Source organism: Balaenoptera acutorostrata, chromosome X (assembly GCF_949987535.1).
Source record: "Balaenoptera acutorostrata chromosome X, mBalAcu1.1, whole genome shotgun sequence".
In the NCBI taxonomy this organism is placed as follows: domain Eukaryota; kingdom Metazoa; phylum Chordata; class Mammalia; order Artiodactyla; family Balaenopteridae; genus Balaenoptera; species Balaenoptera acutorostrata.
This window is the reverse complement of record NC_080085.1, coordinates 127,841,941-127,861,231: the sequence shown is the minus strand read 5'-3', so window position 1 is coordinate 127,861,231 and position 19,291 is coordinate 127,841,941. Positions and strand designations below refer to the sequence as shown.

At 41.8% G+C, this 19,291-nt stretch overlaps 1 protein-coding gene and 1 pseudogene across 4 annotated transcripts in view; one reads left to right on the top strand and one right to left on the bottom strand.

Annotated features, from left to right (window-relative positions):
• The window catches only part of AFF2 (ALF transcription elongation factor 2), a 498,852-nt gene that overhangs the window by 409,355 nt on the left and 70,206 nt on the right, over nt 1–19,291 (bottom strand). The window lies entirely within an intron of this gene.
• On the top strand, nt 16,490–17,775 carry LOC103000980 (elongation factor 1-alpha 1-like; annotated as a pseudogene).

Genomic DNA, 19,291 nt, shown 5'->3' with positions numbered 1-19,291 from the left:
TTTCACACGCTTCAAAACAAATAAATAAATAGACCCATATTCATTTCATTGTGCTGCGGGAATTGGGGAAAATGCTTTTGTCTTTGGGGGTTAGCCACCTCTTTTGGTTAAATGTTATACTCAAAATGTGCCTAATTCTTATAATCCAAATATGTGACACTGCTTGGGTTTCCATGACTACTGCTCTGAAAACCATATTAATTATTCAAGAGGTCCATGCCATTCTCCCTGCATGCCCTAAGGAATGCTGGGAACCGCAACATGCCATTAGAAAGGGAATAGCTGTTAAACAGACTGCATGACCAAATCTAAATAGGAAAGTTATTCCCTTGAAGTCCTGACATCGTCCTGATAGCATTAAGCAGTATCATTTAAACTCCTTGGAACAAAATGAAATGAGCAAATGAAAGAGTTTTGCTTCACATTTAATATCTCACCAATCTCTGTAAGACCTTAAAATTGTAGCCTCTGCTCATTCCTCTGATAGGATCTTATTTTCAACTAAGTTGGTTGCCTTGCATAGAACAGTGCTAATTTCTATGAAACCTTCCCCCCAAAGGCTGCCATTTCGACACTGCAGAACTCAGAGGAGATCAGATAATCAAGTTAATAAGACAAATTGTGACTAGGCATCTGGGTGGCATATCCGCCGATGCCTGAATACCACAATAACCATAATTTGTGCAGTCTGTGATCTTGCCTTCATCATAATAACGTCATCAAAGCAGAGGCAGGGAGGTCTGAGTGTATTCAAGCAACACGCACACCGCTACTGATTTCCTGTCAAAGCTAAACTCACAGTGCCAATCCTGTAGCAGGGCAATGAGGGGTGTTACCAGCCCAATTACTCAAAGATGGGGGGCGGGGGGGAGAAGCTAGCAGCCATCTCTATATGCTCTTGAGCTCCTTCAGGGGTCACAGATGCTTAGGCACAACATTTGCATTTATTTTCACTTGCATTTATTATAGTATCGTTGTATATTACATTACATTATAGCACTGTGTTATGCTTATATGACATTGTATTATCATATATCATTTTATATTACTATATATTATATTATTCTTTGTCTTTATTAGCAAAAGAGACTGATTTTCAAAGAGATGGCTATTGCGATGGGACACAAGACGAAGTTCCCAAGTTCAAGTTCCAAGGTCTACGATTTGGAGAGATTTATACAATTATTCAGCTTCATTAATACTGAATTCTTTTCTATCATGCACATACAGGGAGGAAAAAAGAAGTGCAAATTTTCCAGAAGCAAAGAACATGAGAGAAATCAGGGTGATTTGAATACACTGAATTCTGTACTGCATAATCTTGCAATCAAATTTCAAAATAATGTGATAAAAAATTATACCCTGTGGAAATGTAATCACCTGCCACCAGTGATAAAGAAATAAAATCAAATGATATGTAACAATTATCTAAAACATAATGAACAGTCTATTTGCTAATTAAAGGGAAAACATATCATGTATTGTAATTACCATTCAATATTTAGTAATATAATTTCTCTATAGTTAACTTATGAGCCTTTTCGTGAATTAAATGCTGATGGAAAGGAGTGAAAACTGTGATAAATGCTTACCCCACAAATAAACAGCCTTTATTATTAATTATTCTTTCCATCAACCAATTACCACTCAAATTGTCAGAAAGCTAATTACAGAAGGAAAGCCAACTTGCAAAATCTATTTAGTGAGATTTTAATTCAATTCAACTACTATCTATTGAACCTGTTAGGCAAAATACTCAGTGCTGTTCAAGACAAAAGAAGTATGGCTCTCATTTACTGAGGGTCCTCGTGTCCTTCTCGTGTCCCAGGCACGGTGCTCAGCTACCAGGCACACACACACACACACACACACACACACACACACACCCAGTCCATCAGCACTATGCATGTATTCATTAATCTGCACAATATCCCAACAGAGGCAGGTAATGGTACTATCCATAAGGACTTCTGAGACCCTGTTTCATCATCTCTAAGATGGAAATAATAATGTGTACTTCTTAGCTTTTTGCTGAGGCTTAAATAACAAGGTAAATAAAAAGCATGGTCCAGTACCAGTAAATCATAGTTATTATTAGATATTAACAGGTGAGTAAAGGCTAAGGCCAAAGCCACCTAGCACTGAATTGTTCGGTCAACTTCACGAAGCACGGGGGCGGGTAAAAGCACCACCAATTCAGCCCACCACCCTCAGTCACATCCCCTTCCATGAACAGTTTGACCCAAACAAGAATAAACAAGTTGCCGGGCTACAGAACGAATCCCTGCGCTCCTATTATTAAGAGCGATTTCCAGGTCACTGAGTAGGATCAAAGCGACCAAACCCAGAGCTGTGGTCTTGGCTCAGTCTGTTGTGCCGCTGCCTAACTTTGGCTTTGTCAACACCAACACTTCTAGGGCTATTCAATCAGCTCCATTCACAAAGCCCTAACACTCCCCTTTGTCACCAGGGTGGGAGGGCCGGAAGTAATCTACATATCAGAAAATCAGGTTTATGTATGGTGAGAATTAAAGATATACTGTGGAGAATGAACAAGCTGTTTCAGATCACTGAATATTTTCATGAGTCATCAGGACACTATAGACATAGGTTACCCATTTTCAGGACTCAGACGATGATAAAATCCAGTTGTTGCTAAATCCTTACTGAACACAATTTATCCTTTCTTTGGATGATTCAGGTCATCATAAATCCCGATGCTGCTGTGGGAAATATAGATTGGGCTAAATCTCCTCTATCCTTCTGATATAACCTCTATATTTATTCTCTTAAAAGACTGTTGGCTTATCCTTTGTCTCCTCCTTATCAAGGCAGAGTACACGATGCCAAGAGGGAAAAATCCAGCTCTAAGCTTTTCAGTTTGGATTCTATGAAATGAAAATTTGCCAAATATTTTTAGTTTCAATTGTCAGATCAGAACGTGACAGCTAATACTGATTTTCTTGTTAAATTATGACTTTTCTTTCCCCTCAAATACACAAAATATTCCAACGTTTGGCACCTTTTAGTTTCACTTTCCAGAGGATAAAATTGCAAATCTCGACATTATTGAATCTGAACTTGTTTCCAGGACTGCAAAAAACACTAACGGTCCCCATGTGTGGAAATAAGAGAGATGGAAACCTTCCTCCCCACATGCTTTTTTTTTTTAATGTAACTCATCATAACCCTGATGTTTAATTCCAACAGATTCTAATTTCCAGGTCATTCTTGGGGACAAAAATTTTGTCTTTATCACCATTTTAAACAGCACAAGGCTGCTATCGGCTTGCATTTCACAGACACACGCGTGAGAAGCTATAGGCTAGCCTAGAATTTCAAGCTCCTTTCCATTCCACAGTCTTTCCCCCAGGCTCTTAGCTCACCGCACTCACTGCAAGCCTCCTTTATCTCGCTTGCTCCCCCTCTAGTGGAGGTGCTGGGGATCAGGGTCCCAGAGGCCTGCAGGAGGCTAAATGGCTGATCATCCAACTGGAAAGCCAGCAAACCAGTGAGTGTTGACCGTCACTACTCACTGGCACAACACTGAAACCCTTCTGTGTACCTTTCTTCCGGAAGCTCTGTGACTCTTACCTAACTAGACTGATTAATGTGTTCCATTGTGATTTCCCTAACAAATTTTTCAGTCTGTCTGCTATTTATTATCACCGTGCGGCAGCAATTCTAAATGCCAGTGATAAAATACTCCTTCCTGGAAAAAAAACTTGTGTTGGGCTAAGTTGTAAACAATGGATCTAGCTACTGTTTCAATGAAACACCAATTAATGGTAAAGCTAGCAAGTGAAACTTTTTTTGGTAACAGCTTTACTGAGATATAGTTCATAAAAATACAATTCGCCATTTTAAAGTATGGACTTCAGTGGTTCTTGTATAGTCACAGAGATGTGCAATCAACATCACTATCTAGTTCTAGAACATTCCATTACCCCCCCCAAAAGAAATCCTGTACCTATTAGCAGTCACTCTCTATTCTGCCCTTCCCCCAACTCCTGGTAACCACTCCATGGATTTGCCTATTCTGGTTATTTTATATAAATGAAACTGTATAATTTATGACCCTTTGGGTCTGCCTTCTTCACTTAGCATAACATTTTCAAGGTTCATCCATGGTGCAGTATGTATCAATACTTCATTCACTTTTGTGGCTGGATAATATCCCATTGTATGGATAAAACATATTTTGTATATCCTTTCATCAGTTGATGGACATCTGGGTTGTTTCCAATTTGGGGCTATTGTGAATAATGCTGCTATGAACATTTGCGTGCAAAGTTTTGCGTGCACATGTGTTTTCAGTTCTCTTTGATATATACCTAGGAGTGGAATTGCTGGGTCATATGGTAACTCTATGTTTAACTTTTTGAGGAACTGCCTAACTTTTCCACAGTAGCTGCACCTTTTACACTCCTATCAGCAATGTATGTGGATTCCAATATCTCCACATCCTCACCAACACTTTTTAGTGTCTATCTTTTACAGTATAGCCATCCTAGAGTGTGTGAAGTGGTATCTCATTGTGACTTTGATTTGCATTTCCCTGATGGCTAAGGATGTTGAACAATTTTTCATGTGTTTATTGGTCCTTGGTGTATCTTTTTTTGGAAAAACGTCTATTCAGAGGTTTTGCTTATTTTTAATTGGGTCTTTTTTCTTTTGATTATTGAGTTGTATCTGTTCTTTATATATGCTGGATACTAGTACCTTATCAGATACGTGATTTGCAAATATTTTCTCCCACTCTGCAAGATCTTTTCACTTTCTTGATGATGTTGTTTGAAGCTCCCTATCAATTTTTTAATTAAAATAATCGCTAATGCCTCAGGCTGAATAATATTTTTCATAGTTTCTAAATGTGCCTCCTATATGTAGATGGACCTAGAGATATTAGTCCTACTACCACTGACCCTCTGACCCTGTGCTGATCCTTAGTTAGACTGGACCATAAATACTTTATCAGGTGTCCATCTGTCCTTAGGACAATGAACCTCCTCAAACTTCCCAGAAAGCTTTTTAGTAGCTTTAAAATGATCATGCTGCATTGTGAATGCCTGCTTTCAAGCAAGTAAACTCAGCGCTTTTTTAAAAAAATTGGTATTATTTGGCCAGGAGGATTTGGGTTAGCAGCTTTTCCCATGGGAATGCAGTATAGCTGTAAGACTTTTAGAAATCCTCTCTTTAATCAATACTACCTTTTACTTTACACTCCAAGACAGCTTTGCCATCTGGTTTCCCATTTAAATTAAATTTGTCCAAAAGTTTAAATTTTCTTGATATCATTCAGATCTAGTTAAGCTTACCAACCTAGACTAACCGCAGTGGGGGGCAGGGTAGAGGGCAATCCAGGCTGAATTCGTGACAAATCTGAGTTCTAGCATATTTGGAACACAATGCTGCACTAGCTACTCAGGCATGGTAATCATGTCCATCTTTAAAGATCCACAGAAGCAAGGCCTCAGGTCAAGTGGCCTAACAGTAGGGCCTAGGCAACAATGAAGTAGCCCGCAGGCTTGGAGTTGCTTTTTTTTTTTTTTTTTTGGAGTTGCTTTTTTGATCTAAGGCTTCATCTGGACCACAAGTATCAGAGGCACAGCTGCAAATAAACTTTTGGGATGAAAGCTTATTATGGGTTGAATTGTGTCTCCCCCCCCGAAAAAAGAAAAGATATGTCCAACTCCTAACTTCCAGTACCTCAGAATCTGACCATATCTGGAAACAGGATCTTTACAGAGGTGATCAAGTTAAGATGAGTTCATTAGGGTGGACCCTAATCCAATATGACTGGTGTCCTTAAAAAATGGGAATTTGAACACAGAGACAGGCATGCACAGGGGGAAATCCATGTGATGACACAGGAAGAAGTTGGTTATGTGAAAGACAGAGGATTGGCGTGATGCATCTACAAGCCAAGGAACATCTGAGGCTACCAGAAGCTCTTACCCTCGAGCCTTCAGAGGAAGCGTGGCCATACCAACACCTTGATTTTAAACTTCTAGCCTCCAGAGCCAGGAGACAAAACATTTCTGTTGTTCTAAGCCACAAATACAGTTTGTGGTGCTTTGTCACGGCAGCCTTAGGAAACTAATACACAACTCTAGGCACTATGCAAAAGGAGAACTTTTGGTATCTCAGGTGGAAGGGCTGTCACGTCCTACAGTGGCCATCCAAGTCCCCTCGGCATCAGCAGAGTCAGTAGTAACATCTTTGAAATGAAAAGGAACAATACATAGTATATATCCCACATTTCTTCTCTGAAGATGCGCATTTCTACTTTACTAAATGTTGTGAAACTTCGAGTCTCATTCTGGCTGCGTGTGTGGTGTGTAATAAAGGAAGAGTAATGGTTGTCTGGGTCAAATTGATGAGTTTGTGAACTAAGTAAGTCAAGAAATCAGCAAAGAAATCATAACCGCCTCCTCACCCTAACTCATTCTTCATAAATAATGAGGATGTCTTATTGGGGGATATGAAATTTCATCATGAGCTTATTGAAGGACATAACCATGTAGATATTGTGATGCTGTGTAACTAGTGGGGTTCAAAATAGGCTAAATGATGGTGACAATGACTGTCTGGAGATTATAAATCGCCACAAATATATGCTAGGCACTTCAGCTTGGTAGAAATTGTAAACAGTCTGCATCCTGATCCAGTCAAATTTAAGTCAAATACAATCGATCAAGTCGGTATTGGTATAAATTAATGAGGCCAGTTAAATAGAGGCAAGGATTCTTTCCATTTTACCTACAGTTATCCCTTTTTCATACATTGCCTGTGGGCTGATATTACACACAACGGTGTGGGAGAAAAAAATCACTGAAACAAATTTATTGAGACTTGTTTGGTAAGCATTACATTTTAAACTTTATTTCATGATATTGTCATTTATTCATTAGACAAACATTTATTGAGCCCTTATTATGTGTGCTAGGCAAGCAAGACCCACGCATGAATAAGAAGAGCTTCTGAATACTGGTGTCAGCCCCACAGGTCAAACACACACACAGGTCTCCAGAAAAGCTTTGGGTCTGTCATAGCAAATCTAAGGATTTTACGTCTTAAATTCATAAAAGGACTTGAGAGATTTTGCACCCTCACTTTACTCCCAGGGGAAAAGAAGGTGAAATAAAATGTGTCTAGAAAATACAGGGTATTTCTCATTCCATGTATATCTCCCATTTAGGAAAGTTCGTTTACTTTTCTGCCAAAAGTATATTTTAGCAAAACCTGAGTTCTCATGTAACAGCAGAAAGATGATGGCTGAAAGCTTGGTAAGAAAGAAATGCTCAGTACTAATCTGGTTACTTTGGGGGAAGGGGGAAAGGAACATGACACATACTGTGTACCTCCTCTGTGCAGAGTTTTCTAGAATTCTCTTAAACCTTACAGAACCCTACGAGGGAGACACCCTTCTCCTCCCCCTCCTCCCCCTCCTCCCCCTCCTACTCCTCCCCCTCATCATCATCACCATCACCATTATTTGTATTATTACCATTTCATAGGTGAGGAAACTGAAGTTCAGAGAGGGGAAGTGACTTACCTGAGGTCACACAGCCAGTAAGAGGCCACTTCATACCCTTCCACATTGCAAAATGCTGCTTCCAAAGTACAGCTTCAAGGAAGTTATCCAGCTTTCAACACCTGCTCACTAAATGTAGTCTTGTACACTTGTCCCAGTATTTTATCAGTGACCATCTATTATGTTTATGACCTATAGACTCCTAAATACGTTCCTTTTATTTCATAATCCACTCCTCCCTCTGTCTTGTGTTCTCCAGTGATATATTTTAGATCTGAGGAAGTTTATATTTCAAAATGATTCATTCTGTTCTGCCAACTGCAAGGCAAGACTGCAATAAATGTTCTCTTGTTGATCAAGAGTGTGTATTTGTGAGCAGAAAGAAATACTATCTGAATTCACATCATGTTTTGGACCACCACCAACTAATACACTGACATGCCAATATACTGGATTGTTTACATACAAAGTAAATGTCAAACAAAGGGAAAACCCTTCTGTCAGTTACTAGATATTCCTCTTAGCTTCTGGGACATGTCAGATTGAAGCAAAATGTGCCTGCTTCATCCTGTCATTACATTTGACCTAAACTTCATTTAAAAGACTGGAGAAATCATTTTAAAGCCGTAGTATTGATTAGGCTTTAGAAAAGTATTTGCCTTGGAATTTGATTTAAGTCTTGCTCAACATTCACTTGTCAAGAAGGTAACAGCTTTACAAACGAAACCAAAAAGGAGGCATTTCATTCTAATTTCATTTGAAAAAAAAAAAGATTTTATAGAAGTAGACAAATTGGAAGGGCAACAAATTATCCTACCACCCACAGCTCAAATGCCTGCTTTGGCCAGTTTATCAGTAATCTGGTCAGGACACGACCAGGACATTTACTGCTCGATGGCAAGGAGCACACTGAAAGGCCTGTTGACAGCTGATATTAGAGCTTTCCTTATGTTTACCTTTTTCTTCCTCTTTCAACAAGAGATTCCTGTTCAGAGCCTTTCTGGCTCTATGATGCTGAGCGACTGTGGACCGCAGCCCTACTCAGCCCATGGGGAAGCCGGGATTTCCAGCAAGATGTCCCCCACTGCCAGTGAGATCAAAGGGACACAGACAGAGGCTCCCCCGCTGATAGTGGGTCTTTAACTAGCCCTCCAGTGTGCTGGGGACCGCTGGGCTGGCCTTACTACCATGTACACATGAAAGAGCACCTCACTCCTCCTGATCGCTACTGGTTTCTATAGAAACAAGAAAGAATCTGTTCTTTTGCTAAAATTTTCCCCTAAAGCTTTTTCTAGCACTGTATAAAACATTTATTTTTTGCTATCACAGTCCTCTATTTAGAGCATCATTTAACCGATCAAAGAACAATGGGCTGACTGAAGATGAACGTGTGCTCCGTGTTCAGAAACCAAATCTTAACGTGCATTAAGCAGCCGTGGTCAGTTCATCTCGCCTGGGTCACATTAGGACTCAAGTATTTTAGAGTAAATACTTGAAACAATGGTGTATCGGAGAGTGAGAAGGGGTCAACAAGGTATTTACTCCGCCATGCGCTGACTTTCCCACTTCAGAATACTTCAGCAGTTACAGTATTTAAATGAACTCTGTCTCATCCGTGTCACCATAAATTATCCTTGAAAACTCCAGGGCTCCCGACCACAGGAACGTGAGTCACGGCCTTGACGCCTGTGTGGCTTTGCTTCGAGATAACGGCTGGGTTTCCCTGCTTCATTATCATGTGCCCTTCTCCAGCGACCACATTCACTCAGGAGTTGCTAAGGCTAGTAAATATTGTATCTGTCCTCTTGTAATCACCAAGCAAACAGACTTGCCCTCCGTCACATAAAACCCCCAGAGCCGTTAGGTCATGAAAGAGGTATTGAACTAGGGCTGTGCTTAAAAACTAAGAATGGGAATCTCTGTGGCATAAATCAAGACTAAATCCGCTACATGGTTGCATGTGCCTAGTCTTCTGTCAGATTCCATTCATTTATTCCTGCCTCAATAAATATTGAGCGTCAACTATTTGCCAGTCATGGGGTTTCAAGCACTGCAGGTAAGGTGCAGCACTGAGCAATAGACACCGTCCCTCTCCACCCAGAGTTCATAGTCTAGCATGAGAGATAGGCATTAAACAAATAATCACACAATGAACTATGATTGTAAGAAGTCCTATGAAGCAGAAGTACCAAGTGCCTAAGAAGGATTCTAATGTAGTCTAAGGGGTCACAGAGACACCTGAGTGTTTTGCTAGCACCTTGCTTATAAAACAGCTACAAAGTAGGGTTCCATTTCAGGTGAAATTTACTCAAAATTTGTGCGTGTTTTGCAAAATCGTGGAACTGTCAGCGATCTTGAGAGGTGAATGGCTTCAGGTGAAATTAACTTGAAACCTGTGCATGTTTTGCAAAATCACAAGACTGTCAGAAATCTTAAGAGGTAAACGTCTCAGCTCTTCAGAACAAATAGATGGTTTTCTCAATCTGGAGATTCTTAAGAATGAAGCCTCACAGACATCCTTGGTGGCTCATCTGGTGTTTGAACATATCATAACTCTGGGAGTTCCTTCTTAGCTACCAAGATATCTAAAGGATCACACCATGAAGTAATTCACCCATAAGGTGGTCTTCAGCTGGGGAGGCGGGGAGGGGGGATGCAACTGCACTGAAATGCTGTATCTCGTGCTCTGAATCCAATACAGGCTGAGCACCAGAGTCTGAGGACTAACTCTCTACTCCTAAAGTACATATACAATAAAATAAATCCTTGGTATTCATGATGATCCAGTTTTGCCATTCACATAACCATTACCATTTTCACACTCTTCATTCTTTTCTCTTTTATTCTGAATCTGAACTTCTGGAACAAAGTTGGTCTCTGGTTAAAAAAGAGACACTTACAAATGTATATTGATAAAGAACATGAGCTTTAAAGTCATACACATTGGGTCTGAACCCTAACTGTACCACCTATTAGTGTATAAACTTGGGCAAATCATGTAACATTTTTAAGTCTTGGTTTCTTCTCTGTGAAATGGGGATGGTAATAACTCACGAGGTTGTTGCAACACACCTGAAAATGCACTTTTAACTGACATGTACTTTTATACATATTTTATAAATATGTATGTGTGTATACCTTCCTACCTTATTGCTACTGTGAAAAGAAATAAAGGAAACCTCATTTAACATGGAGTCAGGAAGCTCTGAAGGGGGAGCTCTCACGCACTACCACTCTGCCACCGGCAGACCTCAGCAGGAAAAAGTGTACCTTGCATTCCCCAACTGGAAGAAGCTTACTTTACACACCCGTGCAGCAGGAAGAAAGATTTTCTCTTTGCCTAGCAACAGCCCAGCCAATGAGAAACCACCACGCTCAGCCAATGAGAAGCCACCACCACCCTGAACTCCTGCTCTACTCCAAAGAACTTTCATTTAAAACAGTCCCTCCCAACTTCCTCCTTTCCTCTATAAAAGAACGGTCCTCTTCTTTGTTCTCCAGGCTTGCCTATGGCTTGACACAGTTTGCTTGTCCTGATTGCAATTCCTCTGCTATTCTCAGGTAAACTAATTTTGCTGGTAAAATAACTAGCTATTTTTTTTAATAGGATCTGTTTTTTTAAAATAAATTTATTTATTTATTTATTTTATTTATTTGGCTGTGTTGGGTCTTCATTGCTGCGCGTGGGCATTCTCTAGTTGCGGCGAGCGGGGGGCTACTCTTCGTTGCGATGCGCGAGCTTTTCATTGCGGTGGCTTGTCTTGTTGTGGAGCACGGGCTCTAGGCACGCGGGCTTCAGTAGTTGTGGCTCACGGGCTCTAGAGCGCAGGCTCAGTAGTTATGGTGCACGGGCTTAGTCGCTCCGCGGCATGTGGGATCTTCCCAGACCAGGGCTCGAACCCGTGTCCCCTGCATTGGCAGGCAGATTCTTAACCACTGTGCCACCAGGGAAGTCCTGCTATTTTATTTTTAAGGTTGACATTTCATGGTGTCAGAAGTGGGATCTGGAGGTGCCACACACCGCCCCCCAACAACAAACTAATGACTCCCAGAACTGTGTGAGGTATGCACTTGAGCCGCTTGCACTCTCTCCTTCTGTGAGTTATCGTTTTCTTTTGAGTTCAGTAAGCCTTCCCTTGGATCCAAACTCCCTTCCTTTGGTCAAGCTCTCTGACTTTATTTGGGAACTGTTTTTGCTTTTATGAAGGCATTGCCCTTTCTGGTGAGTATTCTTCTGTTTTCTAAACTTCTGAGTTTTGAGCAGTTGGATTCAACTCGGCTAAATTATCTCGGGAGTGTCCCGCTTTCGGGACCCCAGCTGGTTTTATGTTTAAAAACTATGGTCCCTCCTTATGCACATTTTAACTAAATGGACCAATTTGACCAAAAACAATTTAGAACTCCAGTGGCATTTATGGGGAACTTTTGACCTCCCCAAACTTGTTTTTCTCAGAACTAAATTAGAAGACCATGGCTCTAAAATTAAACAGACTGAATGGGATGCCTATTTTAATTAGTTCCTAGAGGCTTCCAAATTCATTCAAGACTCTAAAATCGCCTCTTTACAAAATATCATTTCTAAATTAACTGTGGCAAATAAACAATTGGAAAAAACCAAAAAGCTTCTGAGGTCTCCTTTTTCCCTCTCCCATCCTCTATGTCTCCAAGTACACAGCAGCCATCTTGTGCCAAGGCCCCACCTGGTGTCAGCTTCCTCTTTCCCTTCTGCACTGTCCCCATCTCCTCCTTTTAATCCTCTTGCTGAACTTCCCTTTTTCTCTGAACTTCTCCCCACTTTCTCCTCCCCTGAACCTATTAAAACCTGCCTCTTTAAATCAGGCCCTCTGAGGATCCAAATGCTAAACCCCTAATTTCTTATGTTCCCTGGACCAGAGCTGAACTACAAGCTATAGTCAGATTTTCCCAAAGTAACTGAGGATCCCCACAAATTTGCTGATGAATTTAATATGGACATTCAAACTTATCAGCCTGGTTTCTCCGACTTACATCAGCTAGTTCACATGCTTGTCAGTGAAGGTCAAGCCAAACACTGGATAAAAACTGCTAATTGGGAAAATCCAGAAGAGTCCCTAGAAGTACAACCAGGAGACCAACCCTATGCTTTATTATATGATCAGACTCAGGGAATCGCCAGGTAACTCCAGTTGGCAACTTCTAGGGCTTTCCCAAAACCTACTGATTGGAATAAGATTCAGACTTGCACTCAGAAACCCAAATGAACCTCTGCACAACTATTACAGTCAACTCCAAATTATTTTTAAGGACAATTCTGGTCTATGGATGTTGAATCCACTCAGGTAGCCTTTAACTCTATGTTCATTAACGGGCTGAACCAGGATCTTTCTCTTCCAGTTAAAAGAGGATGGAATGGGGAACTACATCCATCCAAATTTAGTTAATTTAGCAAACCAGCTCACCTGCACCCTGTATGATTCAACTAAAAGGAAGATCACTAAAATCCTCAATTTTAAACTCCAACAAATGGAGGTCTCTAAAGAAACAGAAACAAACCCTCCCGGTCTCTGCCATTATTGCAAAAAGCCAGGACATTGGAAGGAAGATTGTTACAAGCTTAAGCACTCCAGACACCTTCAGACCTCTAACCAGCCTTTCCAATGCCCTCCTAACCCCCAGTGATGGGGCTCTGAGGAACTACAGGGGCTCTTCCAAATCCTCCCTCTTAATCGGCTTGAAAAAACCACTCTCCAGATTGGAAATGAATCTCTCTATGACCTTATTGACACCAGAGCTACACTCTCAGTGCTCAACCCCACTGTTATTAAACAGCCCCTACCTCAGAGTACTAAAAGGGTTCAAATAGTGGGGATCCCAAATAAAGCTCATCAGGTTCCTGTTTCTAAACCTATCCCCTTTGATTTAGGCCCTCTAAGAGACACCCACCCTTTGCTCCTTAGTTCCTCCATCCCTATTCATTTACTGGGCTGAGATTTCTTAGAAAAATATCATGCTAGAATTTCTTTCTCCCAGAAAGGGAGAGTTCTAGAATTTGATAGCAGCAACCAAAACAGCCACCTACTGAGCAAATCAAATGACCCTTCAACATCTTTTATTTGCTCCATCTCTGATGGCACAGGAGCTAATTCTAAGGAAACTAATCATTTGTCCCTATAAGATCAGCTGCCACCCTCCTTATGGGCAAAATCCTCAACTGATATTGGCAGAATCCTCCTATTAAGATGCAAATAGATCCCTCAAAGCCTCTCCCTGGAATTAACCAATACCCCATAAATAAAGAGGCCCTCCAGGGCACTAAGCCAATAATAGATGATTATAAGACCCAGGGCCTCATTATCTGGTGCACTAGTCCCTGCAACATCCCTATTTTACCTGAAAAGAAACCCAATGACCAAGGATGGAGATTTGTCCAAGACCACCAAGCCATAAACTATACTGTCATCCCTTGTCACCCTGTTGTTCCCAATTCCCATACTTTTTTAGCTTCATGCCCACCAAAAGCAAATTTCTCACTGTGAGTGATTTACGTAGCACCTTCTTTAGCATCCCTACAGATAATGCTAATCAATACCTCTTTGCCTTTATTTGGGAAGGACAACAATATACCTGGACAGTAATGACCCAAGATTTTACCAAAAGTCCTTCTTACATCTCACAAATCTCAAAAGCTGATTTAGATGATATAAAATGTTCTGGAGGCTCTACTTTATTACAATATGTAGATGGCTTGCTTCTCTGCTCCCCTTCCCAGGTCTTTTTTCAGGAAGACAGCACCCACCTATTGAAGCTTTTAGCCTCAAAGGGACATACAGTTTCTAAGGAGAAACGGCTGTTTGTTCAAACCCAAGTTCATTATTTTGGGCACCTGATCGTGGAAAAAGGGCTGGGCACCTAGACCCAGATAAGCTTCATAGCATCCTGAACTTCCCAAAGCCCAAAAGCAAAGTCAATCATGAGGTTTTCTTGGGTTGGCTAGTGATTGTTAGAGCTGGGTTCTGAACTTTTCTCTCATGGCCCAGCCTCCATATGCCTTACTAAAGAACAGCAAACCTGATCCTTACTACTTGGGAAGATCTGGATGACCCAGCTTTTAATACCTTAAAGGAAAGCTTGATAAATCCTCCTGCCCTTGGACATCCTAATTATCAACTTCCCCTCTTCCTCTTTACATTGGAGAAGGAGACAAGTACTCTCGGAGTAGTCACCCAAAAACATGGGGATCACCATCGCCCCATAAGGTACTACAGTCAGCAGATAGACACTATGGTATGAGGATACCCCTCCTCACCTCAGAGCCATTTCTGCCACTTTCCTTTTACTTAAGGCCACCAAAGAGATAGTCATGGGATCCCCCCTCACCAATTTTGTACCCCATGCAGTAGAGCCCTCCTGAATTCTCATCACACCAACACACTTCAGCCAGTCTTCTCACTTCCTATGAAATCCTCATGGCAATCACTCCTCATATAACTCTTTCTCACTGTGATAACCTTAACCCTGCCACCTTCTTCCCTTCTCTAGGGACAACACTCCTCATGACTGACTCTGACAGATCACCTTTGGCCTCCTCACGATGATTTACAGGAAACTCCTGTCACCAATGCTGAGTTTTCATGGCTTACCAATGGTTCTTAAAGAAAGAAAATGGTAAATTTTGTGCTGGATATGCAGTTGCAACTCCTTTTAAAGTCATCAAGGTGGCACCTTTGCCTGTGGCCACCTCGGCCCAACAGGCTGAATTATATGATCTTACTTGGGTCTGCATTTCAGCAAAGGGCAAAACTGCAGACAACAGATATGCCTTTGGAGTAGCTCATGACTTAATGTTATGGAAACAGCAAGGTCTCTTTATTTCTAACGGGACTAAAATTTAAAATGGCTCTTATGTCCAGGATTTATTAGATGCCACACTCTTGCCAGCAACTTTAGCTATTATTAAGGTCCCTGGGCATCCCAAACTGGACTCCCTGGAAGCTAAAGGAAACCACATTGCTGACATTTCTGCCAAGAATGTTGCCCTCAAAGGAAGGAAAAATCAAACCTCTGTCATGTCCAAAGGGATGTTCCCCCAAATAATAACCTACAGAAATTGGTTAGAGAAGCCCAAGAATTGGCTCCAGAAAAGGAAACACAAGATTGGAAATTTAGTAACTGTTCATTCGATAAAAAGGGAGAACTCTGGTTTGGGCCAAATAACAATCCAGCCTAGCCAGGGACTCTAAAATTCCCATTACTGACTACTGTATTTGCATTAAACCATTGGTCTGCAGATAAAATGATAATGTTTACGAATCAATACTGGTGAGGAGATATCAGTAAGGCCACAAAAAGTGCCTACTCTGCTTGCCCCACCTGCCCAAAATATAATTCAGGAAAACCTGTTTGCAGTGCTCCGGAGCACTTTAAATTGCCCAATGGACCACTGGAGGTTTGGGAGATGGATTTTATTCAATTTCCCCCATCTCATGGATATAAATATGTTTTAGTCATGGTTTGTATGTTTTCCCACTGGGTCTAAGCCTTTCTGTGTAGACAAGCTACTGCCTCTTCTGTGGCTAAAATTATTTTAGGAAAGATTATCCTTACCCTCAGGAACCCCTCTTGAGCTCCATAGCAACCAGGGAACCCAATTTACTGGTCAAATATTACAGCAAGTCTGTGTTGTTTGGCCAGTCCTAACGCATTTTCACTGTGCTTCCCACCCTCAATCCTCAGGGCTGGTCCAATGCACTAACAGCAACATTAAGACTCAATTTGTGCTTTTTCACAACGGGTTTGCCACCAGGACACAGGTGTCGTGAAAACCACCGCTAAACCTAAGCAAAACTGGGAAAGGAGAAGACCCACATCAACATCGTTGTCATTGGACACGTAGATTCGGGGAAGTCTACCACTACTGGCCATCTGATCTACAAATGCAGTGGGATCGACAAGAGAACCACTGAAAAGTTCGAGAAGGAGGCTGCCGAGATGGGAAAGGGCTCCTTCAAGTATGCCTGGGTCCTGGGCAAACTGAAAGCTGAACGTGAGCATGGTATCACCATTGATATCTCCCTCTGGAAATTCGAGACCAGCAAGTACTATGTGACCATCATTGATGCCCCAGGACACAGAGACTTCATCAAAAACATGATTACAGGCACCGCCCAGGCTGACTGTGCTGTGCTGATTGTTGCTGCTGGTGCTGGTGAATTTGAAGCTGGTGCTGGTGAATTTTTCATCTAATGTTTCCAAGAATGGGCAGACCCCTGAGCATGCCCTTCTGGCCTACACTCTGGGTGTGAAACAACTCATTGTTGGAGTTAACAAAATGGATTCCACTGAGCCACCCTACAGCCGGAAGAGATACGAGGAAACTGTTAAGGAAGTCAGCACCTACATTAAGAAAATTGGCTACAACCCCGACACAGCAGCATTTGTGCCAACTTCTGGCTGGAATGGTGACAATATGCTGGAGCCCAGTGCTAACATGCCGTGGCTCAAGGGATGGAAAGTCACCCGTAAAGATGGCAATGCCAGTGGAACCAACCACACTGCTTGAAGCTCTGGATTGCATCCTGCCACCAACTCGCTCAACTGACAAGCCCTTGCGTTTGCCCCTCCAGGACGTCTACAAAATTGGTGGTATTGGCACTGTCCCTGTGGGTCGAGTGGAGACTGGTGTTCTCAAACCTGGCATGGTGGTCACCTTTGCTCCAGTCAACGTGACAACTGAAGTGAAGTTTGCTGAAATGCACCATGAAGCTTTGAGTGAAGCCCTTCCTGGAGACAATGTGGGCTTCAATGTGAAGAACGTGTCTGTCAAAGATGTTCGTCGTGGCAATGTGGCTGGTGACAGCAAAAATGACCCACCGATGGAAGCAGCTGGCTTCACAGCTCAGGTGATTATCTTGAACCATCCAGGCCAAATCAGTGCTGGATATGCACCTGTGCTGGACTGTCACACAGCTCACATTGCTTGCAAGTTTGCTGAGCTGAAGGAGAAGACTGATCGTCGTTCTGGGAAAAAGCTGGAAGATGGCCCCAAATTCTTGAAATCTGGTGATGCTGTCATCGTTGATATGGTTCCTGGCAAACCCATGTGTGTTGAGAACTTCTCTGACTATCCTTCTCTGGGCCGTTTTGCTGCTCATGACATGAGACGGACGGTTGCTGTGGGTGTCATCAAAGCAGTGGACAAGAAGGGAGCTGGAGCTGGCAAGGTCACCAAGTCTGCCCAGAAAGCTCAGAACGCTAAATGAATATTATCCCCGATACCTGCCACCCCAGTCTTAATCAGTGGTGGAAGAACGGTCTCAGAACTGTTTGTCTCAATTGGCCATTTAAGTGTAATAGCAAAAGACTGGTTAATGATAACAATGCATCGTAAAACCTTCAGAAGGAAAGGAGAATGTTTTGTGGACCATTTATTTTGTGTGTGGCAGTTTTAAGTTATTAGTTTTTAAAATCAATTCTTTTTCATGGAAACAACTTGACCAAAAATCGGTCAGAGAATTTGAGACCCATTAAAAAAGTTTAATGAAAAAAAAAAAGACGCAATTTGCAAAATTTGTAGAAACCCTTCCATTTGTAGTATCCTGGCCAAAGGCACTGCCATTAGTCCTTCTAAATCTCATGTCTAAACCCTTTTAGAACCGATAAACTCTCACTCTGAGATAATCACAGGATGCCCAATACACCTGGCTCCTGCTTCTTTTGATCACAACTGATAAAAGGAGATCATCCTTCAAAATTATAAAGGCTTCATTGCTTCTGTTGAAAATAGCCATGCTCTAGTAGAGCAATCTTTTCTCAGTGTCTCCCATCTTCTCTGGAGACGAAGACTTTAAACATCATTCCTTACCACCTGGAGGTTTCACCTATTGGACAAGACACCTCCAGAAAGAGTCCCTTCAAGCTCACTGGAAAGGCCCCTATCAGGTACCATTAACCAACCCTTGTGTTGCCAAACTCCAAGGAATAGACTCTTGGATTCACGTGTCACATCTAAAGAAAACACCAAACCCTGGCTGGACCTGCACACAAACTGGTGACCTGAAAATAAAGATTTTCAGAAACTGAAGTGGACACAGCCTCTGAAGGAGACAGCTTTCCCAACATAACCAGACCAGGCCTGTATACCTTTTCTCACTGTTGCTTCTTACCCTATTTTCTCCTTCTCTTTATTGGAAAGACAATACTCTTATCTGCATTTCCCAATCTCCTGAGAAAGGAGGAAACCTTTCTGACTGTTGGATCTGTCACCAGAAACTCTGATCTGTTCACGGTGTTGGAGATCCCTTGGTTTTACCTGTAACCAATTTCTCTTTAGTCCCAAATGCCACTGTCAGTTATACTCACAAGCCTACTGGTGTTAACTATCTGGTTAGGCTGTTACACCCAGGTGTTCCCACACCTTGTTTCAAACATTCTCCAACCATAACCATACTAGCTCAGCTCAACACCTCCACCTTGGCACTCTTTTTCTTATTTAAATACGATCCATTACCCTGCACCCAAGGGAAATGCAAACAAGCTAACTCCTCTTTTCAAGGCTTTTAGAAAAGACTTCTCTAGGCTGGGATGGTACCTTACAGAATGTCATCTCAATTCCTCTGACCCCTGGCTTGAAAATGTCAATCAGGAAATTCCAGCCAACAAATCTATCAATAACCATATGTTAGCTGGAATCCTCTGTGCTACACCTGGCTTTATCTTTGCCTGTGGTGGTTGGCATTTCTCATGGGCATATGAATGTTTAGATAGCTGGTGAACTGG